The 23120-nt window shown below is 41.1% G+C and overlaps 1 protein-coding gene across 8 annotated transcripts in view; it reads right to left on the bottom strand.

Annotated features, from left to right (window-relative positions):
- LOC110498653 (attractin) overlaps positions 1-23120 on the bottom strand; it is a 258850-nt gene that overhangs the window by 32115 nt on the left and 203615 nt on the right. The window lies entirely within an intron of this gene.

Raw genomic sequence — 23120 nt, 5'->3', positions numbered from 1 at the left:
TTCTGGGTAAGTCTCTAAGAGCTGTGAGTGTTTCTGGGTAAGTCTCTAAGAGCTGTGAGTGTTTCTGGGTAAGTCTCTAAGAGCTGTGAGTGTTTCTGGGTAAGTCTCTAAGAGCTGTGAGTGTTTCTGGGTAAGTCTCTAAGAGCTGTGAGTGTTTCTGGGTAAGTCTCTAAGAGCTGTGAGTGTTTCTGGGTAAGTCTCTAAGAGCGTTTCACAATATTTGCCCTTTTACTATTTTCTCATTTCTTCAGCTCTGTTGCTAGACAACCATTTTCAGGTCTTGCCATAGATTATCAACTAGATTTAAGTCAAAACTGTAACTCGGCCCCTTAGGAACATTCACTGTCTTCTTGGTAAGCAACTCCAGTGTAGATTTGGCCTTGTGTGAAAGGTGAATTCATCTCCCAGGGTCTGGTGGAAAGCAGACTGAACCAGGTTTTCCTCTAGGATTTAGCCTATACTCAGCTCCATTCCATGTATTTTTTTATCCTGAAAAACTCCCCAGTACTTAACGATTACAAGCATACCCTTTACATGATGCATGCATTATGATTTAAATTATGGAGAGTGGTACTCAGCAATGTGTTGTATTTGATTTGCTGCTAACATAACACTGTACTCAGGACAAAAAAAGTGAATTGCTTTGCCACATTTTTTGCCTTGTTGCAAACAGGATGCATGTTGTGGAATATTATTTTTCTGTACAGGACTCCTTTTAACTCTGTCATTCGGGTTAGTATGTGTTTTTTATTTGTATTTTTTACCCATCTACCAATAGGTGCCCTTCTATGCGAGGCATTGGAAAACCTCCCTGGTCTTTGTGTTTGACATTCAGTGCTTGCCTTTAGGACTTACAGATAATTGTATATGTGGGCTACAGAGATGGGGTAGTCATTCAAATATCAATGCGACTTGTTAAGCAAATGTTTATTCCTTTCAGCTTTTGATTGAAACACATAATTTCACTTTGAGATTATGGGGTATTGCGTGTAGGCCAGTCTGAAGGCACTGTATGTGATTGTGTCTCAATGTAATCAAGGTATGGAATTATTATTTAAAATACAATCTATTTTGGGCTCAGTTGTGGTCAATAAGTGTACAGGTGAATCTATTGGCCAACTCCTGCCCTAAGAGAACATTATCTCACCTCTACCCCTGCTATTACAGGTGAGAAATAGGAGGAATGCAGAGGAGGAGAAGGAGAGGAAGAGGAGGGGGGAGAGGGGAAGAGGAGAGGGGGAGAGAAGAGGAGAGGGGGAGAGAAGAGGAGAGGGGGAGAGAAGAGGAGATGGGGAGAAGAAGAGGAGAGGAAGAGGAGAGGGGGAGAAGAAGAGGAGAGGGGGAGAGGAAGAGAGGGAGGACTAGGAGAGTACCTTTCTTCACTCAAACCCCACTGATCCTGGTCATCTATAATTAACGAGACGCAGAGCAGCGCTGCACAGGACTAGCCAATCCCAGTCCAGAAACCACACAGAATCCAAAGCCTATCAACCAATCAGATCCTCTGAGCTGCTGCTGGGAAACAGCCTCTCCCCAAGCTGATGTCCTCACCGAAAGGTCAGAGAGAGGGAGGGAGAGATATGGTGAGAGGGAGAGAGACAGCGTTGGAAGAGATATGGTGAGAGGGGACACTCCAGTAGGGAGACTACTGCAATATATGAATGGGGCTAGTTAGTGTAGGGAAACTACTGTAATAGATGAATGAGGCTAGTTAGTGTATGTTGACTACTGTAATAGATGAATGGGGCTAGTTAGTGTAGGGGGACAACTGTAATAGATGAATGGGGCTAGTTAGTGTAGGGGGCCTACTGTAATAGATGAATGGGGCTAGTTAGTGTAGGTTGACTACTGTAATAGATGAACGGGGCTAGTTAGTGTAGGGGGACAACTGTAACAGATGAATGGGGCTAGTTAGTGTAGGTTGACTACTGTAACAGATGAATGGGGCTAGTTAGTGTAGGTTGACTTACTGTAACAGATGAATGGGGCTAGTTAGTGTAGGTTGACTACTGTAATAGATGAATGGGGCTAGTTAGTGTAGATTGACTACTGTAATAGATGAATGGGGCTAGTTAGAGTAGGGTGACTACTGTAATAGATGAACGGGGCTAGTTAGTGTAGGTTGACTATTGTAATAGATGAATGGGGCTAGTTAGTGTAGGTTGACTACAGTAATAGATGAATGGGGCTAGTTAGTGTAGGTTGACTACTGTAACAGATAAATGGGGCTAGTTAGTGTAGGTTGACTTACTGTAACAGATGAATGGGGCTAGTTAGTGTAGGTTGACTACTGTAATAGATGAACGGGGCTAGTTTGTGTAGGGAGACTACTGTAATAGATGAATGGGGCTAGTTAGTGTAGGTTGACAACTGTAATAGATGAACAGGGCTAGTTAGTGTAGGGGGACAACTGTAATAGATGAATGGGGCTAGATAATGTAGGTTGACTACTGTAATAGATGAACAGGGCTAGTTAGTGTAGGTTGACTACTGTAATAGATGAACGGGGCTAGTTAGTGTAGGGGGACAACTGTAATAGATGAATGGGGCTAGTTAGTGTAGGTTGACTACTGTAATAGATGAACGGGGCTAGTTAGTGTAGGTTGACTATTGTAATAGATGAATGGGGCTAGTTAGTGTAGGTTGACTACTGTAACAGATGAATGGGGCTAGTTAGTGTAGGTTGACTACTGTAACAGATGAATGGGGCTAGTTAGTGTAGGTTGACTTACTGTAACAGATGAATGGGGCTAGTTAGTGTAGGTTGACTACTGTAATAGATGAATGGGGCTAGTTAGTGTAGATTGACTACTGTAATAGATGAATGGGGCTAGTTAGTGTAGGGTGACTACTGTAATAGATGAACGGGGCTAGTTAGTGTAGGTTGACTATTGTAATAGATGAATGGGGCTAGTTAGTGTAGGTTGACTACAGTAATAGATGAATGGGGCTAGTTAGTGTAGGTTGACTACTGTAACAGATGAATGGGGCTAGTTAGTGTAGGTTGACTTACTGTAACAGATGAATGGGGCTAGTTAGTGTAGGTTGACTACTGTAATAGATGAACGGGGCTAGTTTGTGTAGGGAGACTACTGTAATAGATGAATAGGGCTAGTTAGTGTAGGTTGACTACTGTAATAGATGAACGGGGATGGTTAGTGTAGGTTGACTACTGTAATAGATGAATGGGGCTAGTTAGTGTAGATTGACTACTGTAATAGATGAACAGGGCTAGTTAGTGTAGGGGGACAACTGTAATAGATGAATGGGGCTAGTTAGTGTAGGTTGACTACTGTAATAGATGAACAGGGCTAGTTAGTGTAGGGGGACAACTGTAATAGATGAATGGGGCTAGATAGTGTAGGTTGACTACTGTAATAGATGAACAGGGCTAGTTAGTGTAGGGGGACAACTATAATAGATGAATGGGGTTAGTTAGTGTAGGTTGACTACTGTAATAGATGAACAGGGCTAGTTAGTGTAGGTTGACTACTGTAATAGATGAACAGGGCTATTTAGTGTAGGGGGACAACTGTAATAGATGAATGGGACTAGTTAGTGTAGGGTGACTACTGTAATATATGAACAGGGCTAGTTAGTGTAGGGGGACAACTGTAATAGATGAATGGGGCTAGTTAGTGTAGGTTGACTACTGTAATAGATGAACAGGGCTAGTTAGTGTAGGTTGACTACTGTAATAGATGAATGGGGCTAGTTAGTGTAGGGGGACAACTGTAATAGATTAATGGGGCTAGTTAGTGTAGGTTGACTACTGTAATAGATGAATGGGGCTAGTTAGTGTAGGTTGACTACTGTAATAGATGAATGGGGCTAGTTAGTGTAGGTTGACTACAGTAATAGATGAACGGGGCTAGTTAGTGTAGGTTGACTTACTGTAAAAGATGAATGGGGCTAGTTAGTGTAAGTTGACTACTGTAACAGATGAATGGGGCTAGTTAGTGTAGGTTGACTTACTGTAACAGATGAATGGGGCTAGTTAGTGTAGGTTGACTACTGTAATAGATGAATGGGGCTAGTTAGTGTAGATTGACTACTGTAATAGATGAATGGGGCTAGTTAGTGTAGGGTGACTACTGTAATAGATGAACGGGGCTAGTTAGTGTAGGTTGACTATTGTAATAGATGAATGGGGCTAGTTAGTGTAGGTTGACTACAGTAATAGATGAATGGGGCTAGTTAGTGTAGGTTGACTACTGTAACAGATGAATGGGGCTAGTTAGTGTAGGTTGACTTACTGTAACAGATGAATGGGGCTAGTTAGTGTAGGTTGACTACTGTAATAGATGAACGGGGCTAGTTTGTGTAGGGAGACTACTGTAATAGATGAATAGGGCTAGTTAGTGTAGGTTGACTACTGTAATAGATGAACGGGGATGGTTAGTGTAGGTTGACTACTGTAATAGATGAATGGGGCTAGTTAGTGTAGATTGACTACTGTAATAGATGAACAGGGCTAGTTAGTGTAGGGGGACAACTGTAATAGATGAATGGGGCTAGTTAGTGTAGGTTGACTACTGTAATAGATGAACAGGGCTAGTTAGTGTAGGGGGACAACTGTAATAGATGAATGGGGCTAGATAGTGTAGGTTGACTACTGTAATAGATGAACAGGGCTAGTTAGTGTAGGGGGACAACTATAATAGATGAATGGGGTTAGTTAGTGTAGGTTGACTACTGTAATAGATGAACAGGGCTAGTTAGTGTAGGTTGACTACTGTAATAGATGAACAGGGCTATTTAGTGTAGGGGGACAACTGTAATAGATGAATGGGACTAGTTAGTATAAGTTGACTACTGTAATAGATGAATGGGGCTAGTTAGCATAAGTTGACTACTGTAATAGATGAACAGGGCTAGTTAGTGTAGGTTGACTACTGTAATATATGAACAGGGCTAGTTAGTGTAGGGGGACAACTGTAATAGATGAATGGGGCTAGTTAGTGTAGGTTGACTACTGTAATAGATGAACAGGGCTAGTTAGTGTAGGTTGACTACTGTAATAGATGAATGGGGCTAGTTAGTGTAGGGGGACAACTGTAATAGATTAATGGGGCTAGTTAGTGTAGGTTGACTACTGTAATAGATGAATGGGGCTAGTTAGTGTAGGTTGACTACTGTAATAGATGAATGGGGCTAGTTAGTGTAGGTTGACTACAGTAATAGATGAACGGGGCTAGTTAGTGTAGGTTGACTTACTGTAAAAGATGAATGGGGCTAGTTAGTGTAAGTTGACTACTGTAATAGATGAATGGGGCTAGTTAGTGTAGGGGGACAACTGTAATAGATGAATGGGGCTAGTTAGCGTAGGGGGCCTACTGTAATAGATGAATGGGGCTAGTTAGTGTAGGTTGACTACTGTAATAGATGAACGGGGCTAGTTAGTGTAGGGGGACAACTGTAATAGATGAATGGGGCTAGTTAGTGTAGGTTGACTACTGTAATAGATGAACGGGGCTAGTTAGTGTAGGTTGACTATTGTAATAGATGAATGGGGTTAGTTAGTGTAGGTTGACTACAGTAATAGATGAATGGGGCTAGTTAGTGTAGGTTGACTACTGTAACAGATGAATGGGGCTAGTTAGTGTAGGTTGACTACTGTAACAGATGAATGGGGCTAGTTAGTGTAGGTTGACTTACTGTAACAGATGAATGGGGCTAGTTAGTGTAGGTTGACTACTGTAATAGATGAATGGGGCTAGTTAGTGTAGATTGACTACTGTAATAGATGAATGGGGCTAGTTAGTGTAGGTTGACTACTGTAATAGATGAACGGGGCTAGTTAGTGTAGGTTGACTATTGTAATAGATGAATGGGGCTAGTTAGTGTAGGTTGACTACAGTAATAGATGAATGGGGCTAGTTAGTGTAGGTTGACTACTGTAACAGATGAATGGGGCTAGTTAGTGTAGGTTGACTTACTGTAACAGATGAATGGGGCTAGTTAGTGTAGGTTGAATACTGTAATAGATGAACGGGGCTAGTTTGTGTAGGGAGACTACTGTAATAGATGAATAGGGCTAGTTAGTGTAGGTTGACTACTGTAATAGATGAATGGGGCTAGTTAGTGTAGATTGACTACTGTAATAGATGAATGGGGCTAGTTAGTGTAGGTTGACTACTGTAATAGATGAATGGGGCTAGTTAGTGTAGGGGGCCTACTGTAATAGATGAATGGGGCTAGTTAGTGTAGGTTGACTACTGTAATAGATGAACGGGGCTAGTTAGTGTAGGTTGACTACTGTAATAGATTAATGGGGCTAGTTAGTGTAGATTGACTACTGTAATAGATGAACAGGGCTAGTTAGTGTAGGGGGACAACTGTAACAGATGAATGGGGCTAGTTAGTGTAGGTTGACTTACTGTAACAGATGAATGGGGCTAGTTAGTGTACGTGTACTACTGTAACAGATGAATGGGGCTAGTTAGTTTAGATTGACTACTGTAATAGATGAACAGGGCTAGTTAGTGTAGGGGGACAACTGTAATAGATGAATGGGGCTAGTTAGTGTAGGTTGACTACTGTAATAGATGAACAGGGCTAGTTAGTGTAGGGGGACAACTGTAATAGATGAAAGGGGTTAGTTAGTGTAGGTTGACTACTGTAATAGATGAACAGGGCTAGTTAGTGTAGGTTGACTACTGTAATAGATGAACAGGGCTCGTTAGTGTAGGGGGACAACTGTAATAGATGAATGGGACTAGTTAGTATAAGTTGACTACTGTAATAGATGAATGGGGCTAGTTAGCATAAGTTGACTACTGTAATAGATGAACAGGGCTAGTTAGTGTAGGGGGACAACTGTAATAGATGAATGGGGCTAGTTAGTGTAGGTTGACTACTGTAATAGATGAACAGGGCTAGTTAGTGTAGGGGGACAACTGTAATAGATGAATGGGGCTAGTTAGTGTAGGTTGACTACTGTAATAGATGAATGGGGCTAGTTAGTGTAGGTTGACTACTGTAATAGATGAATGGGGCTAGTTAGTGTAGGTTGACTACAGTAATAGATGAACGGGGCTAGTTAGTGTAGGTTGACTTACTGTAAAAGATGAATGGGGCTAGTTAGTGTAAGTTGACTACTGTAATAGATGAATGGGGCTAGTTAGTGTAGGGGGACAACTGTAATAGATGAATGGGGCTAGTTAGTGTAGGGGGCCTACTGTAATAGATGAATGGGGCTAGTTAGTGTAGGTTGACTACTGTAATAGATGAACGGGCTAGTTAGTGTAGGGGGACAACTGTAATAGATGAATGGGGCTAGTTAGTGTAGGTTGACTACTGTAATAGATGAACGGGGCTAGTTAGTGTAGGTTGACTATTGTAATAGATGAATGGGGCTAGTTAGTGTAGGTTGACTACAGTAATAGATGAATGGGGCTAGTTAGTGTAGGTTGACTACTGTAACAGATGAATGGGGCTAGTTAGTGTAGGTTGACTACTGTAACAGATGAATGGGAATAGTTAGTGTAGGTTGACTTATTTGTAACAGATGAATGGGGCTAGTTAGTGTAGGTTGACTACTGTAACAGATGAATGGGAATAGTTAGTGTAGGTTGACTTATTTGTAACAGATGAATGGGGCTAGTTAGTGTAGGTTGACTACTGTAATAGATGAACGGGGCTAGTTTGTGTAGGGAGACTACTGTAATAGATGAATAGGGCTAGTTAGTGTAGGTTGACTACTGTAATAGATGAATGGGGCTAGTTAGTGTAGGTTGACTACTGTAATAGATGAATGGGGCTAGTTAGTGTAGGTTGACTACTGTAATAGATGAACGGGGCTAGTTAGTGTAGGTTGACTACTGTAATAGATGAATGGGGCTAGTTAGTGTAGGTTGACTATTGTAATAGATGAATGGGGCTAGTTAGTGTAGGTTGACTACAGTAATAGATGAATGGGGCTAGTTAGTGTAGGTTGACTATTGTAATAGATGAATGGGGCTAGTTAGTGTAGGTTGACTACAGTAATAGATGAATGGGGCTAGTTAGTGTAGGTTGACTACTGTAACAGATGAATGGGGCTAGTTAGTGTAGGTTGACTTACTGTAACAGATGAATGGGGCTAGTTAGTGTAGGTTGAATACTGTAATAGATGAACGGGGCTAGTTTGTGTAGGGAGACTACTGTAATAGATGAATAGGGCTAGTTAGTGTAGGTTGACTACTGTAATAGATGAATGGGGCTAGTTAGTGTAGATTGACTACTGTAATAGATGAATGGGGCTAGTTAGTGTAGGTTGACTACTGTAATAGATGAATGGGGCTAGTTAGTGTAGGGGGCCTACTGTAATAGATGAATGGGGCTAGTTAGTGTAGGTTGACTACTGTAATAGATGAACGGGGCTAGTTAGTGTAGGTTGACTACTGTAATAGATGAATGGGGCTAGTTAGTGTAGATTGACTACTGTAATAGATGAACAGGGCTAGTTAGTGTAGGGGGACAACTGTAATTGATGAATGGGGCTAGTTAGTGTAGGTTGACTACTGTAACAGATGAATGGGGCTAGTTAGTGTAGGTTGACTTACTGTAACAGATGAATGGGGCTAGTTAGTGTAGGTGTACTACTGTAACAGATGAATGGGGCTAGTTAGTGTAGATTGACTACTGTAATAGATGAACAGGGCTAGTTAGTGTAGGGGGACAACTGTAATAGATGAATGGGGCTAGTTAGTGTAGGTTGACTACTGTAATAGATGAACAGGGCTAGTTAGTGTAGGGGGACAACTGTAATAGATGAATGGGGTTAGTTAGTGTAGGTTGACTACTGTAATAGATGAACGGGGCTAGTTTGTGTAGGGAGACTACTGTAATAGATGAATAGGGCTAGTTAGTGTAGGTTGACTACTGTAATAGATGAATGGGGCTAGTTAGTGTAGGTTGACTATTGTAATAGATGAATGGGGCTAGTTAGTGTAGGTTGACTACAGTAATAGATGAATGGGGCTAGTTAGTGTAGGTTGACTATTGTAATAGATGAATGGGGCTAGTTAGTGTAGGTTGACTACAGTAATAGATGAATGGGGCTAGTTAGTGTAGGTTGAATACTGTAATAGATGAACGGGGCTAGTTTGTGTAGGGAGACTACTGTAATAGATGAATAGGGCTAGTTAGTGTAGGGGGACAACTGTAATTGATGAATGGGGCTAGTTAGTGTAGGTTGACTACTGTAACAGATGAATGGGGCTAGTTAGTGTAGGTTGACTTACTGTAACAGATGAACGGGGCTAGTTAGTGTAGGTTGACTATTGTAATAGATGAATGGGGCTAGTTAGTGTAGGTTGACTACAGTAATAGATGAATGGGGCTAGTTAGTGTAGGTTGACTACTGTAACAGATGAATGGGGCTAGTTAGTGTAGGTTGACTTACTGTAACAGATGAATGGGGCTAGTTAGTGTAGGTTGAATACTGTAATAGATGAACGGGGCTAGTTTGTGTAGGGAGACTACTGTAATAGATGAATAGGGCTAGTTAGTGTAGGTTGACTACTGTAATAGATGAATGGGGCTAGTTAGTGTAGATTGACTACTGTAATAGATGAATGGGGCTAGTTAGTGTAGGTTGACTACTGTAATAGATGAATGGGGCTAGTTAGTGTAGGGGGCCTACTGTAATAGATGAATGGGGCTAGTTAGTGTAGGTTGACTACTGTAATAGATGAACGGGGCTAGTTAGTGTAGGTTGACTACTGTAATAGATTAATGGGGCTAGTTAGTGTAGATTGACTACTGTAATAGATGAACAGGGCTAGTTAGTGTAGGGGGACAACTGTAACAGATGAATGGGGCTAGTTAGTGTAGGTTGACTTACTGTAACAGATGAATGGGGCTAGTTAGTGTAGGTGTACTACTGTAACAGATGAATGGGGCTAGTTAGTTTAGATTGACTACTGTAATAGATGAACAGGGCTAGTTAGTGTAGGGGGACAACTGTAATAGATGAATGGGGCTAGTTAGTGTAGGTTGACTACTGTAATAGATGAACAGGGCTAGTTAGTGTAGGGGGACAACTGTAATAGATGAATGGGGTTAGTTAGTGTAGGTTGACTACTGTAATAGATGAACAGGGCTAGTTAGTGTAGGTTGACTACTGTAATAGATGAACAGGGCTCGTTAGTGTAGGGGGACAACTGTAATAGATGAATGGGACTAGTTAGTATAAGTTGACTACTGTAATAGATGAATGGGGCTAGTTAGCATAAGTTGACTACTGTAATAGATGAACAGGGCTAGTTAGTGTAGGGGGACAACTGTAATAGATGAATGGGGCTAGTTAGTGTAGGTTGACTACTGTAATAGATGAACAGGGCTAGTTAGTGTAGGGGGACAACTGTAATAGATGAATGGGGCTAGTTAGTGTAGGTTGACTACTGTAATAGATGAATGGGGCTAGTTAGTGTAGGTTGACTACTGTAATAGATGAATGGGGCTAGTTAGTGTAGGTTGACTACAGTAATAGATGAACGGGGCTAGTTAGTGTAGGTTGACTTACTGTAAAAGATGAATGGGGCTAGTTAGTGTAAGTTGACTACTGTAATAGATGAATGGGGCTAGTTAGTGTAGGGGGACAACTGTAATAGATGAATGGGGCTAGTTAGTGTAGGGGGCCTACTGTAATAGATGAATGGGGCTAGTTAGTGTAGGTTGACTACTGTAATAGATGAACGGGCTAGTTAGTGTAGGGGGACAACTGTAATAGATGAATGGGGCTAGTTAGTGTAGGTTGACTACTGTAATAGATGAACGGGGCTAGTTAGTGTAGGTTGACTATTGTAATAGATGAATGGGGCTAGTTAGTGTAGGTTGACTACAGTAATAGATGAATGGGGCTAGTTAGTGTAGGTTGACTACTGTAACAGATGAATGGGGCTAGTTAGTGTAGGTTGACTACTGTAACAGATGAATGGGAATAGTTAGTGTAGGTTGACTTATTTGTAACAGATGAATGGGGCTAGTTAGTGTAGGTTGACTACTGTAATAGATGAACGGGGCTAGTTTGTGTAGGGAGACTACTGTAATAGATGAATAGGGCTAGTTAGTGTAGGTTGACTACTGTAATAGATGAATGGGGCTAGTTAGTGTAGGTTGACTACTGTAATAGATGAATGGGGCTAGTTAGTGTAGGTTGACTACTGTAATAGATGAACGGGGCTAGTTAGTGTAGGTTGACTACTGTAATAGATGAATGGGGCTAGTTAGTGTAGGTTGACTATTGTAATAGATGAATGGGGCTAGTTAGTGTAGGTTGACTACAGTAATAGATGAATGGGGCTAGTTAGTGTAGGTTGACTATTGTAATAGATGAATGGGGCTAGTTAGTGTAGGTTGACTACAGTAATAGATGAATGGGGCTAGTTAGTGTAGGTTGACTACTGTAACAGATTAATGGGGCTAGTTAGTGTAGGTTGACTTACTGTAACAGATGAATGGGGCTAGTTAGTGTAGGTTGAATACTGTAATAGATGAACGGGGCTAGTTTGTGTAGGGAGACTACTGTAATAGATGAATAGGGCTAGTTAGTGTAGGTTGACTACTGTAATAGATGAATGGGGCTAGTTAGTGTAGATTGACTACTGTAATAGATGAATGGGGCTAGTTAGTGTAGGTTGACTACTGTAATAGATGAATGGGGCTAGTTAGTGTAGGGGGCCTACTGTAATAGATGAATGGGGCTAGTTAGTGTAGGTTGACTACTGTAATAGATGAACGGGGCTAGTTAGTGTAGGTTGACTACTGTAATAGATGAATGGGGCTAGTTAGTGTAGATTGACTACTGTAATAGATGAACAGGGCTAGTTAGTGTAGGGGGACAACTGTAATTGATGAATGGGGCTAGTTAGTGTAGGTTGACTACTGTAACAGATGAACGGGGCTAGTTTGTGTAGGGAGACTACTGTAATAGATGAATAGGGCTAGTTAGTGTAGGTTGACTACTGTAATAGATGAATGGGGCTAGTTAGTGTAGATTGACTACTGTAACTGATGAATGGGGCTAGTTAGTGTAGATTGACTACTGTAATAGATGAACAGGGCTAGTTAGTGTAGGGGGACAACTGTAATAGATGAATGGGGCTAGTTAGTGTAGGTTGACTACTGTAATAGATGAACAGGGCTAGTTAGTGTAGGGGGACAACTGTAATAGATGAATGGGGTTAGTTAGTGTAGGTTGACTACTGTAATAGATGAACGGGGCTAGTTTGTGTAGGGAGACTACTGTAATAGATGAATAGGGCTAGTTAGTGTAGGTTGACTACTGTAATAGATGAATGGGGCTAGTTAGTGTAGGTTGACTATTGTAATAGATGAATGGGGCTAGTTAGTGTAGGTTGACTACAGTAATAGATGAATGGGGCTAGTTAGTGTAGGTTGAATACTGTAATAGATGAACGGGGCTAGTTTGTGTAGGGAGACTACTGTAACAGATGAATAGGGCTAGTTAGTGTAGGGGGACTACTGTAACAGATGAATGGGGCTAGTTAGTGTAGGTTGACTTACTGTAACAGATGAATGGGGCTAGTTAGTGTAGGTGTACTACTGTAACAGATGAATGGGGCTAGTTAGTGTAGATTGACTACTGTAATAGATGAACAGGGCTAGTTAGTGTAGGGGGACAACTGTAATAGATGAATGGGGCTAGTTAGTGTAGGTTGACTACTGTAATAGATGAACAGGGCTAGTTAGTGTAGGGGGACAACTGTAATAGATGAATGGGGTTAGTTAGTGTAGGTTGACTACTGTAATAGATGAACAGGGCTAGTTAGTGTAGGTTGACTACTGTAATAGATGAACGGGGCTAGTTTGTGTAGGGAGACTACTGTAATAGATGAATAGGGCTAGTTAGTGTAGGTTGACTACTGTAATAGATGAATGGGGCTAGTTAGTGTAGGTTGACTATTGTAATAGATGAATGGGGCTAGTTAGTGTAGGTTGACTACAGTAATAGATGAATGGGGCTAGTTAGTGTAGGTTGACTATTGTAACAGATGAATGGGGCTAGTTAGTGTAGGTTGACTACAGTAATAGATGAATGGGGCTAGTTAGTGTAGGTTGACTACTGTAACAGATGAATGGGGCTAGTTAGTGTAGGAAGACTTACTGTAACAGATGAATGGGGCTAGTTAGTGTAGGTTGAATACTGTAATAGATGAACGGGGCTAGTTTGTGTAGGGAGACTACTGTAATAGATGAATAGGGCTAGTTAGTGTAGGTTGACTACTGTAATAGATGAATGGGGCTAGTTAGTGTAGGTTGACTACTGTAATAGATGAATGGGGCTAGTTAGTGTAGGGGGCCTACTGTAATAGATGAATGGGGCTAGTTAGTGTAGGTTGACTACTGTAATAGATGAACGGGGCTAGTTAGTGTAGGTTGACTACTGTAATAGATGAATGGGGCTAGTTAGTGTAGATTGACTACTGTAATAGATGAACAGGGCTAGTTAGTGTAGGGGGACAACTGCAATAGATGAATGGGGCTAGTTAGTGTAGGTTGACTACTGTAACAGATGAATGGGGCTAGTTAGTGTAGGTTGACTTACTGTAACAGATGAATGGGGCTAGTTAGTGTAGGTGTACTACTGTAACAGATGAATGGGGCTAGTTAGTGTAGATTGACTACTGTAATAGATGAACAGGGCTAGTTAGTGTAGGGGGACAACTGTAATAGATGAATGGGGCTAGTTAGTGTAGGTTGACTACTGTAATAGATGAACGGGGCTAGTTAGTGTAGGTTGACTACTGTAACAGATGAATGGGGCTAGTTAGTGTAGGTTGACTACTGTAACAGATGAATGGGGCTAGTTAGTGTAGGTTGACTTACTGTAACAGATGAATGGGGCTAGTTAGTGTAGGTTGACTACTGTAATAGATGAATGGGGCTAGTTAGTGTAGATTGACTACTGTAATAGATGAATGGGGCTAGTTAGTGTAGGTTGACTACTGTAATAGATGAACGGGGCTAGTTAGTGTAGGTTGACTATTGTAATAGATGAATGGGGCTAGTTAGTGTAGGTTGACTACAGTAATAGATGAATGGGGCTAGTTAGTGTAGGTTGACTACTGTAACAGATGAATGGGGCTAGTTAGTGTAGGTTGACTTACTGTAACAGATGAATGGGGCTAGTTAGTGTAGGTTGAATACTGTAATAGATGAACGGGGCTAGTTTGTGTAGGGAGACTACTGTAATAGATGAATAGGGCTAGTTAGTGTAGGTTGACTACTGTAATAGATGAATGGGGCTAGTTAGTGTAGATTGACTACTGTAATAGATGAATGGGGCTAGTTAGTGTAGGTTGACTACTGTAATAGATGAATGGGGCTAGTTAGTGTAGGGGGCCTACTGTAATAGATGAATGGGGCTAGTTAGTGTAGGTTGACTACTGTAATAGATTAATGGGGCTAGTTAGTGTAGATTGACTACTGTAATAGATGAACAGGGCTAGTTAGTGTAGGGGGACAACTGTAACAGATGAATGGGGCTAGTTAGTGTAGGTGTACTACTGTAACAGATGAATGGGGCTAGTTAGTTTAGATTGACTACTGTAATAGATGAACAGGGCTAGTTAGTGTAGGGGGACAACTGTAATAGATGAATGGGGCTAGTTAGTGTAGGTTGACTACTGTAATAGATGAACAGGGCTAGTTAGTGTAGGGGGACAACTGTAATAGATGAATGGGGTTAGTTAGTGTAGGTTGACTACTGTAATAGATGAACAGGGCTAGTTAGTGTAGGTTGACTACTGTAATAGATGAACAGGGCTCGTTAGTGTAGGGGGACAACTGTAATAGATGAATGGGACTAGTTAGTATAAGTTGACTACTGTAATAGATGAATGGGGCTAGTTAGCATAAGTTGACTACTGTAATAGATGAACAGGGCTAGTTAGTGTAGGGGGACAACTGTAATAGATGAATGGGGCTAGTTAGTGTAGGTTGACTACTGTAATAGATGAACAGGGCTAGTTAGTGTAGGTTGACTACTGTAATAGATGAATGGGGCTAGTTAGTGTAGGGGGACAACTGTAATAGATGAATGGGGCTAGTTAGTGTAGGTTGACTACTGTAATAGATGAATGGGGCTAGTTAGTGTAGGTTGACTACTGTAATAGATGAATGGGGCTAGTTAGTGTAGGTTGACTACTGTAATAGATGAATGGGGCTAGTTAGTGTAGGTTGACTACTGTAATAGATGAACGGGGCTAGTTAGTGTAGGTTGACTACTGTAATAGATGAATGGGGCTAGTTAGTGTAGGTTGACTATTGTAATAGATGAATGGGGCTAGTTAGTGTAGGTTGACTACAGTAATAGATGAATGGGGCTAGTTAGTGTAGGTTGACTATTGTAATAGATGAATGGGGCTAGTTAGTGTAGGTTGACTACAGTAATAGATGAATGGGGCTAGTTAGTGTAGGTTGACTACTGTAACAGATGAATGGGGCTAGTTAGTGTAGGTTGACTTACTGTAACAGATGAATGGGGCTAGTTAGTGTAGGTTGAATACTGTAATAGATGAACAGGGCTAGTTTGTGTAGGGAGACTACTGTAATAGATGAATAGGGCTAGTTAGTGTAGGTTGACTACTGTAATAGATGAATGGGGCTAGTTAGTGTAGATTGACTACTGTAATAGATGAATGGGGCTAGTTAGTGTAGGTTGACTACTGTAATAGATGAATGGGGCTAGTTAGTGTAGGGGGCCTACTGTAATAGATGAATGGGGCTAGTTAGTGTAGGTTGACTACTGTAATAGATGAACGGGGCTAGTTAGTGTAGGTTGACTACTGTAATAGATGAATGGGGCTAGTTAGTGTAGATTGACTACTGTAATAGATGAACAGGGCTAGTTAGTGTAGGGGGACAACTGTAATTGATGAATGGGGCTAGTTAGTGTAGGTTGACTACTGTAACAGATGAATGGGGCTAGTTAGTGTAGGTTGACTTACTGTAACAGATGAATGGGGCTAGTTAGTGTAGGTGTACTACTGTAACAGATGAATGGGGCTAGTTAGTGTAGATTGACTACTGTAATAGATGAACAGGGCTAGTTAGTGTAGGGGGACAACTGTAATAGATGAATGGGGCTAGTTAGTGTAGGTTGACTACTGTAATAGATGAACAGGGCTAGTTAGTGTAGGGGGACAACTGTAATAGATGAATGGGGTTAGTTAGTGTAGGTTGACTACTGTAATAGATGAACGGGGCTAGTTTGTGTAGGGAGACTACTGTAATAGATGAATAGGGCTAGTTAGTGTAGGTTGACTACTGTAATAGATGAATGGGGCTAGTTAGTGTAGGTTGACTATTGTAATAGATGAATGGGGCTAGTTAGTGTAGGTTGACTACAGTAATAGATGAATGGGGCTAGTTAGTGTAGGTTGACTATTGTAATAGATGAATGGGGCTAGTTAGTGTAGGTTGACTACAGTAATAGATGAATGGGGCTAGTTAGTGTAGGTTGACTACTGTAACAGATGAATGGGGCTAGTTAGTGTAGGAAGACTTACTGTAACAGATGAATGGGGCTAGTTAGTGTAGGTTGAATACTGTAATAGATGAACGGGGCTAGTTTGTGTAGGGAGACTACTGTAATAGATGAATAGGGCTAGTTAGTGTAGGGGGACAACTGTAATTGATGAATGGGGCTAGTTAGTGTAGGTTGACTACTGTAACAGATGAATGGGGCTAGTTAGTGTAGGTTGACTTACTGTAACAGATGAATGGGGCTAGTTAGTGTAGGTGTACTACTGTAACAGATGAATGGGGCTAGTTAGTGTAGATTGACTACTGTAATAGATGAACAGGGCTAGTTAGTGTAGGGGGACAACTGTAATAGATGAATGGGGCTAGTTAGTGTAGGTTGACTACTGTAATAGATGAACAGGGCTAGTTAGTGTAGGGGGACAACTGTAATAGATGAATGGGGTTAGTTAGTGTAGGTTGACTACTGTAATAGATGAACAGGGCTAGTTAGTGTAGGTTGACTACTGTAATAGATGAACGGGGCTAGTTTGTGTAGGGAGACTACTGTAATAGATGAATAGGGCTAGTTAGTGTAGGTTGACTACTGTAATAGATGAATGGGGCTAGTTAGTGTAGGTTGACTATTGTAATAGATGAATGGGGCTAGTTAGTGTAGGTTGACTACAGTAATAGATGAATGGGGCTAGTTAGTGTAGGTTGACTATTGTAATAGATGAATGGGGCTAGTTAGTGTAGGTTGACTACAGTAATAGATGAATGGGGCTAGTTAGTGTAGGTTGACTACTGTAACAGATGAATGGGGCTAGTTAGTGTAGGAAGACTTACTGTAACAGATGAATGGGGCTAGTTAGTGTAGGTTGAATACTGTAATAGATGAACGGGGCTAGTTTGTGTAGGGAGACTACTGTAATAGATGAATAGGGCTAGTTAGTGTAGGTTGACTACTGTAATAGATGAATGGGGCTAGTTAGTGTAGGTTGACTACTGTAATAGATGAATGGGGCTAGTTAGTGTAGGGGGCCTACTGTAATAGATGAATGGGGCTAGTTAGTGTAGGTTGACTACTGTAATAGATGAACGGGGCTAGTTAGTGTAGGTTGACTACTGTAATAGATGAATGGGGCTAGTTAGTGTAGACTGACTACTGTAATAGATTAACAGGGCTAGTTAGTGTAGGGGGACAACTGTAATAGATGAATGGGGCTAGTTAGTGTAGGTTGACTACTGTAACAGATGAATGGGGCTAGTTAGTGTAGGTTGACTTACTGTAACAGATGAATGGGGCTAGTTAGTGTAGGTGTACTACTGTAACAGATGAATGGGGCTAGTTAGTGTAGATTGACTACTGTAATAGATGAACAGGGCTAGTTAGTGTAGGGGGACAACTGTAATAGATGAATGGGGCTAGTTAGTGTAGGTTGACTACTGTAATAGATGAACGGGGCTAGTTAGTGTAGGTTGACTATTGTAATAGATGAATGGGGCTAGTTAGTGTAGGTTGACTACAGTAATAGATGAATGGGGCTAGTTAGTGTAGGTTGACTACTGTAACAGATGAATGGGGCTAGTTAGTGTAGGTTGACTACTGTAATAGATGAACGGGGCTAGTTTGTGTAGGGAGACTACTGTAATAGATGAATAGGGCTAGTTAGTGTAGGTTGACTACTGTAATAGATGAATGGGGCTAGTTAGTGTAGATTGACTACTGTAATAGATGAATGGGGCTAGTTAGTGTAGGTTGACTACTGTAATAGATGAATGGGGCTAGTTAGTGTAGGGGGCCTACTGTAATAGATGAATGGGGCTAGTTAGTGTAGGTTGACTACTGTAATAGATGAACGGGGCTAGTTAGTGTAGGTTGACTACTGTAATAGATTAATGGGGCTAGTTAGTGTAGATTGACTACTGTAATAGATGAACAGGGCTAGTTAGTGTAGGGGGACAACTGTAACAGATGAATGGGGCTAGTTAGTGTAGGTTGACTTACTGTAACAGATGAATGGGGCTAGTTAGTGTAGGTGTACTACTGTAACAGATGAATGGGGCTAGTTAGTTTAGATTGACTACTGTAATAGATGAACAGGGCTAGTTAGTGTAGGGGGACAACTGTAATAGATGAATGGGGCTAGTTAGTGTAGGTTGACTACTGTAATAGATGAACAGGGCTAGTTAGTGTAGGGGGACAACTGTAATAGATGAATGGGACTAGTTAGTATAAGTTGACTACTGTAATAGATGAATGGGGCTAGTTAGCATAAGTTGACTACTGTAATAGATGAACAGGGCTAGTTAGTGTAGGGGGACAACTGTAATAGATGAATGGGGCTAGTTAGTGTAGGTTGACTACTGTAATAGATGAACAGGGCTAGTTAGTGTAGGTTGACTACTGTAATAGATGAATGGGGCTAGTTAGTGTAGGGGGACAACTGTAATAGATGAATGGGGCTAGTTAGTGTAGGTTGACTACTGTAATAGATGAATGGGGCTAGTTAGTGTAGGTTGACTACTGTAATAGATGAATGGGGCTAGTTAGTGTAGGTTGACTACAGTAATAGATGAACGGGGCTAGTTAGTGTAGGTTGACTTACTGTAAAAGATGAATGGGGCTAGTTAGTGTAAGTTGACTACTGTAATAGATGAATGGGGCTAGTTAGTGTAGGGGGACAACTGTAATAGATGAATGGGGCTAGTTAGTGTAGGGGGCCTACTGTAATAGATGAATGGGGCTAGTTAGTGTAGGTTGACTACTGTAATAGATGAACGGGGCTAGTTAGTGTAGGGGGACAACTGTAATAGATTAATGGGGCTAGTTAGTGTAGGTTGACTACTGTAATAGATGAACGGGGCTAGTTAGTGTAGGTTGACTATTGTAATAGATGAATGGGGCTAGTTAGTGTAGGTTGACTACTGTAACAGATGAATGGGGCTAGTTAGTGTAGGTTGACTACTGTAACAGATGAATGGGAATAGTTAGTGTAGGTTGACTTATTTGTAACAGATGAATGGGGCTAGTTAGTGTAGGTTGACTACTGTAATAGATGAACGGGGCTAGTTTGTGTAGGGAGACTACTGTAATAGATGAATAGGGCTAGTTAGTGTAGGTTGACTACTGTAATAGATGAATGGGGCTAGTTAGTGTAGGTTGACTACTGTAATAGATGAATGGGGCTAGTTAGTGTAGGTTGACTACTGTAATAGATGAACGGGGCTAGTTAGTGTAGGTTGACTAATGTAATAGATGAATGGGGCTAGTTAGTGTAGGTTGACTATTGTAATAGATGAATGGGGCTAGTTAGTGTAGGTTGACTACAGTAATAGATGAATGGGGCTAGTTAGTGTAGGTTGACTATTGTAATAGATGAATGGGGCTAGTTAGTGTAGGTTGACTACAGTAATAGATGAATGGGGCTAGTTAGTGTAGGTTGACTACTGTAACAGATGAATGGGGCTAGTTAGTGTAGGTGTACTACTGTAACAGATGAATGGGGCTAGTTAGTGTAGATTGACTACTGTAATAGATGAACAGGGCTAGTTAGTGTAGGGGGACAACTGTAATAGATGAATGGGGCTAGTTAGTGTAGGTTGACTACTGTAATAGATGAACAGGGCTAGTTAGTGTAGGGGGACAACTGTAATAGATGAATGGGGTTAGTTAGTGTAGGTTGACTACTGTAATAGATGAACGGGGCTAGTTTGTGTAGGGAGACTACTGTAATAGATGAATAGGGCTAGTTAGTGTAGGTTGACTACTGTAATAGATGAATGGGGCTAGTTAGTGTAGGTTGACTATTGTAATAGATGAATGGGGCTAGTTAGTGTAGGTTGACTACAGTAATAGATGAATGGGGCTAGTTAGTGTAGGTTGACTATTGTAATAGATGAATGGGGCTAGTTAGTGTAGGTTGACTACAGTAATAGATGAATGGGGCTAGTTAGTGTAGGTTGACTACTGTAACAGATGAATGGGGCTAGTTAGTGTAGGAAGACTTACTGTAACAGATGAATGGGGCTAGTTAGTGTAGGTTGAATACTGTAATAGATGAACGGGGCTAGTTTGTGTAGGGAGACTACTGTAATAGATGAATAGGGCTAGTTAGTGTAGGGGGACAACTGTAATTGATGAATGGGGCTAGTTAGTGTAGGTTGACTACTGTAACAGATGAATGGGGCTAGTTAGTGTAGGTTGACTTACTGTAACAGATGAATGGGGCTAGTTAGTGTAGGTGTACTACTGTAACAGATGAATGGGGCTAGTTAGTGTAGATTGACTACTGTAATAGATGAACAGGGCTAGTTAGTGTAGGGGGACAACTGTAATAGATGAATGGGGCTAGTTAGTGTAGGTTGACTACTGTAATAGATGAACAGGGCTAGTTAGTGTAGGGGGACAACTGTAATAGATGAATGGGGTTAGTTAGTGTAGGTTGACTACTGTAATAGATGAATGGGGCTAGTTAGTGTAGGGGGACAACTGTAATAGATGAATGGGGCTAGTTAGTGTAGGGGGCCTACTGTAATAGATGAATGGGGCTAGTTAGTGTAGGTTGACTACTGTAATAGATGAACGGGGCTAGTTAGTGTAGGGGGACAACTGTAATAGATTAATGGGGCTAGTTAGTGTAGGTTGACTACTGTAATAGATGAACGGGGCTAGTTAGTGTAGGTTGACTATTGTAATAGATGAATGGGGCTAGTTAGTGTAGGTTGACTACTGTAACAGATGAATGGGGCTAGTTAGTGTAGGTTGACTACTGTAACAGATGAATGGGAATAGTTAGTGTAGGTTGACTTATTTGTAACAGATGAATGGGGCTAGTTAGTGTAGGTTGACTACTGTAATAGATGAACGGGGCTAGTTTGTGTAGGGAGACTACTGTAATAGATGAATAGGGCTAGTTAGTGTAGGTTGACTACTGTAATAGATGAATGGGGCTAGTTAGTGTAGGTTGACTACTGTAATAGATGAATGGGGCTAGTTAGTGTAGGTTGACTACTGTAATAGATGAACGGGGCTAGTTAGTGTAGGTTGACTAATGTAATAGATGAATGGGGCTAGTTAGTGTAGGTTGACTATTGTAATAGATGAATGGGGCTAGTTAGTGTAGGTTGACTACAGTAATAGATGAATGGGGCTAGTTAGTGTAGGTTGACTATTGTAATAGATGAATGGGGCTAGTTAGTGTAGGTTGACTATTGTAATAGATGAATGGGGCTAGTTAGTGTAGGTTGACTACAGTAATAGATGAATGGGGCTAGTTAGTGTAGGTTGACTACTGTAACAGATGAATGGGGCTAGTTAGTGTAGGTTGACTACTGTAACAGATGAATGGGGCTAGTTAGTGTAGGAAGACTTACTGTAACAGATGAATGGGGCTAGTTAGTGTAGGTTGAATACTGTAATAGATGAACGGGGCTAGTTTGTGTAGGGAGACTACTGTAATAGATGAATAGGGCTAGTTAGTGTAGGGGGACAACTGTAATTGATGAATGGGGCTAGTTAGTGTAGGTTGACTTACTGTAACAGATGAATGGGGCTAGTTAGTGTAGGTGTACTACTGTAACAGATGAATGGGGCTAGTTAGTGTAGATTGACTACTGTAATAGATGAACAGGGCTAGTTAGTGTAGGGGGACAACTGTAATAGATGAATGGGGCTAGTTAGTGTAGGTTGACTACTGTAATAGATGAACAGGGCTAGTTAGTGTAGGGGGACAACTGTAATAGATGAATGGGGTTAGTTAGTGTAGGTTGACTACTGTAATAGATGAACAGGGCTAGTTAGTGTAGGTTGACTACTGTAATAGATGAACGGGGCTAGTTTGTGTAGGGAGACTACTGTAATAGATGAATAGGGCTAGTTAGTGTAGGTTGACTACTGTAATAGATGAATGGGGCTAGTTAGTGTAGGTTGACTATTGTAATAGATGAATGGGGCTAGTTAGTGTAGGTTGACTACAGTAATAGATGAATGGGGCTAGTTAGTGTAGGTTGACTATTGTAATAGATGAATGGGGCTAGTTAGTGTAGGTTGACTACAGTAATAGATGAATGGGGCTAGTTAGTGTAGGTTGACTACTGTAACAGATGAATGGGGCTAGTTAGTGTAGGAAGACTTACTGTAACAGATGAATGGGGCTAGTTAGTGTAGGTTGAATACTGTAATAGATGAACGGGGCTAGTTTGTGTAGGGAGACTACTGTAATAGATGAATAGGGCTAGTTAGTGTAGGTTGACTACTGTAATAGATGAATGGGGCTAGTTAGTGTAGGGGGCCTACTGTAATAGATGAATGGGGCTAGTTAGTGTAGGTTGACTACTGTAATAGATGAATGGGGCTAGTTAGTGTAGGTTGACTACTGTAATAGATGAATGGGGCTAGTTAGTGTAGATTGACTACTGTAATAGATGAACAGGGCTAGTTAGTGTAGGGGGACAACTGTAATAGATGAATGGGGCTAGTTAGTGTAGGTTGACTACTGTAACAGATGAATGGGGCTAGTTAGTGTAGGTTGACTTACTGTAACAGATGAATGGGGCTAGTTAGTGTAGGTGTACTACTGTAACAGATGAATGGGGCTAGTTAGTGTAGATTGACTACTGTAATAGATGAACAGGGCTAGTTA

The sequence above is a fragment of the Oncorhynchus mykiss genome, chromosome 19 (genome assembly GCF_013265735.2).
Source record: "Oncorhynchus mykiss isolate Arlee chromosome 19, USDA_OmykA_1.1, whole genome shotgun sequence".
In the NCBI taxonomy this organism is placed as follows: domain Eukaryota; kingdom Metazoa; phylum Chordata; class Actinopteri; order Salmoniformes; family Salmonidae; genus Oncorhynchus; species Oncorhynchus mykiss.
Note: the sequence above shows the minus strand (reverse complement) of the source record. Positions and strands in the feature narration are given on the sequence as shown.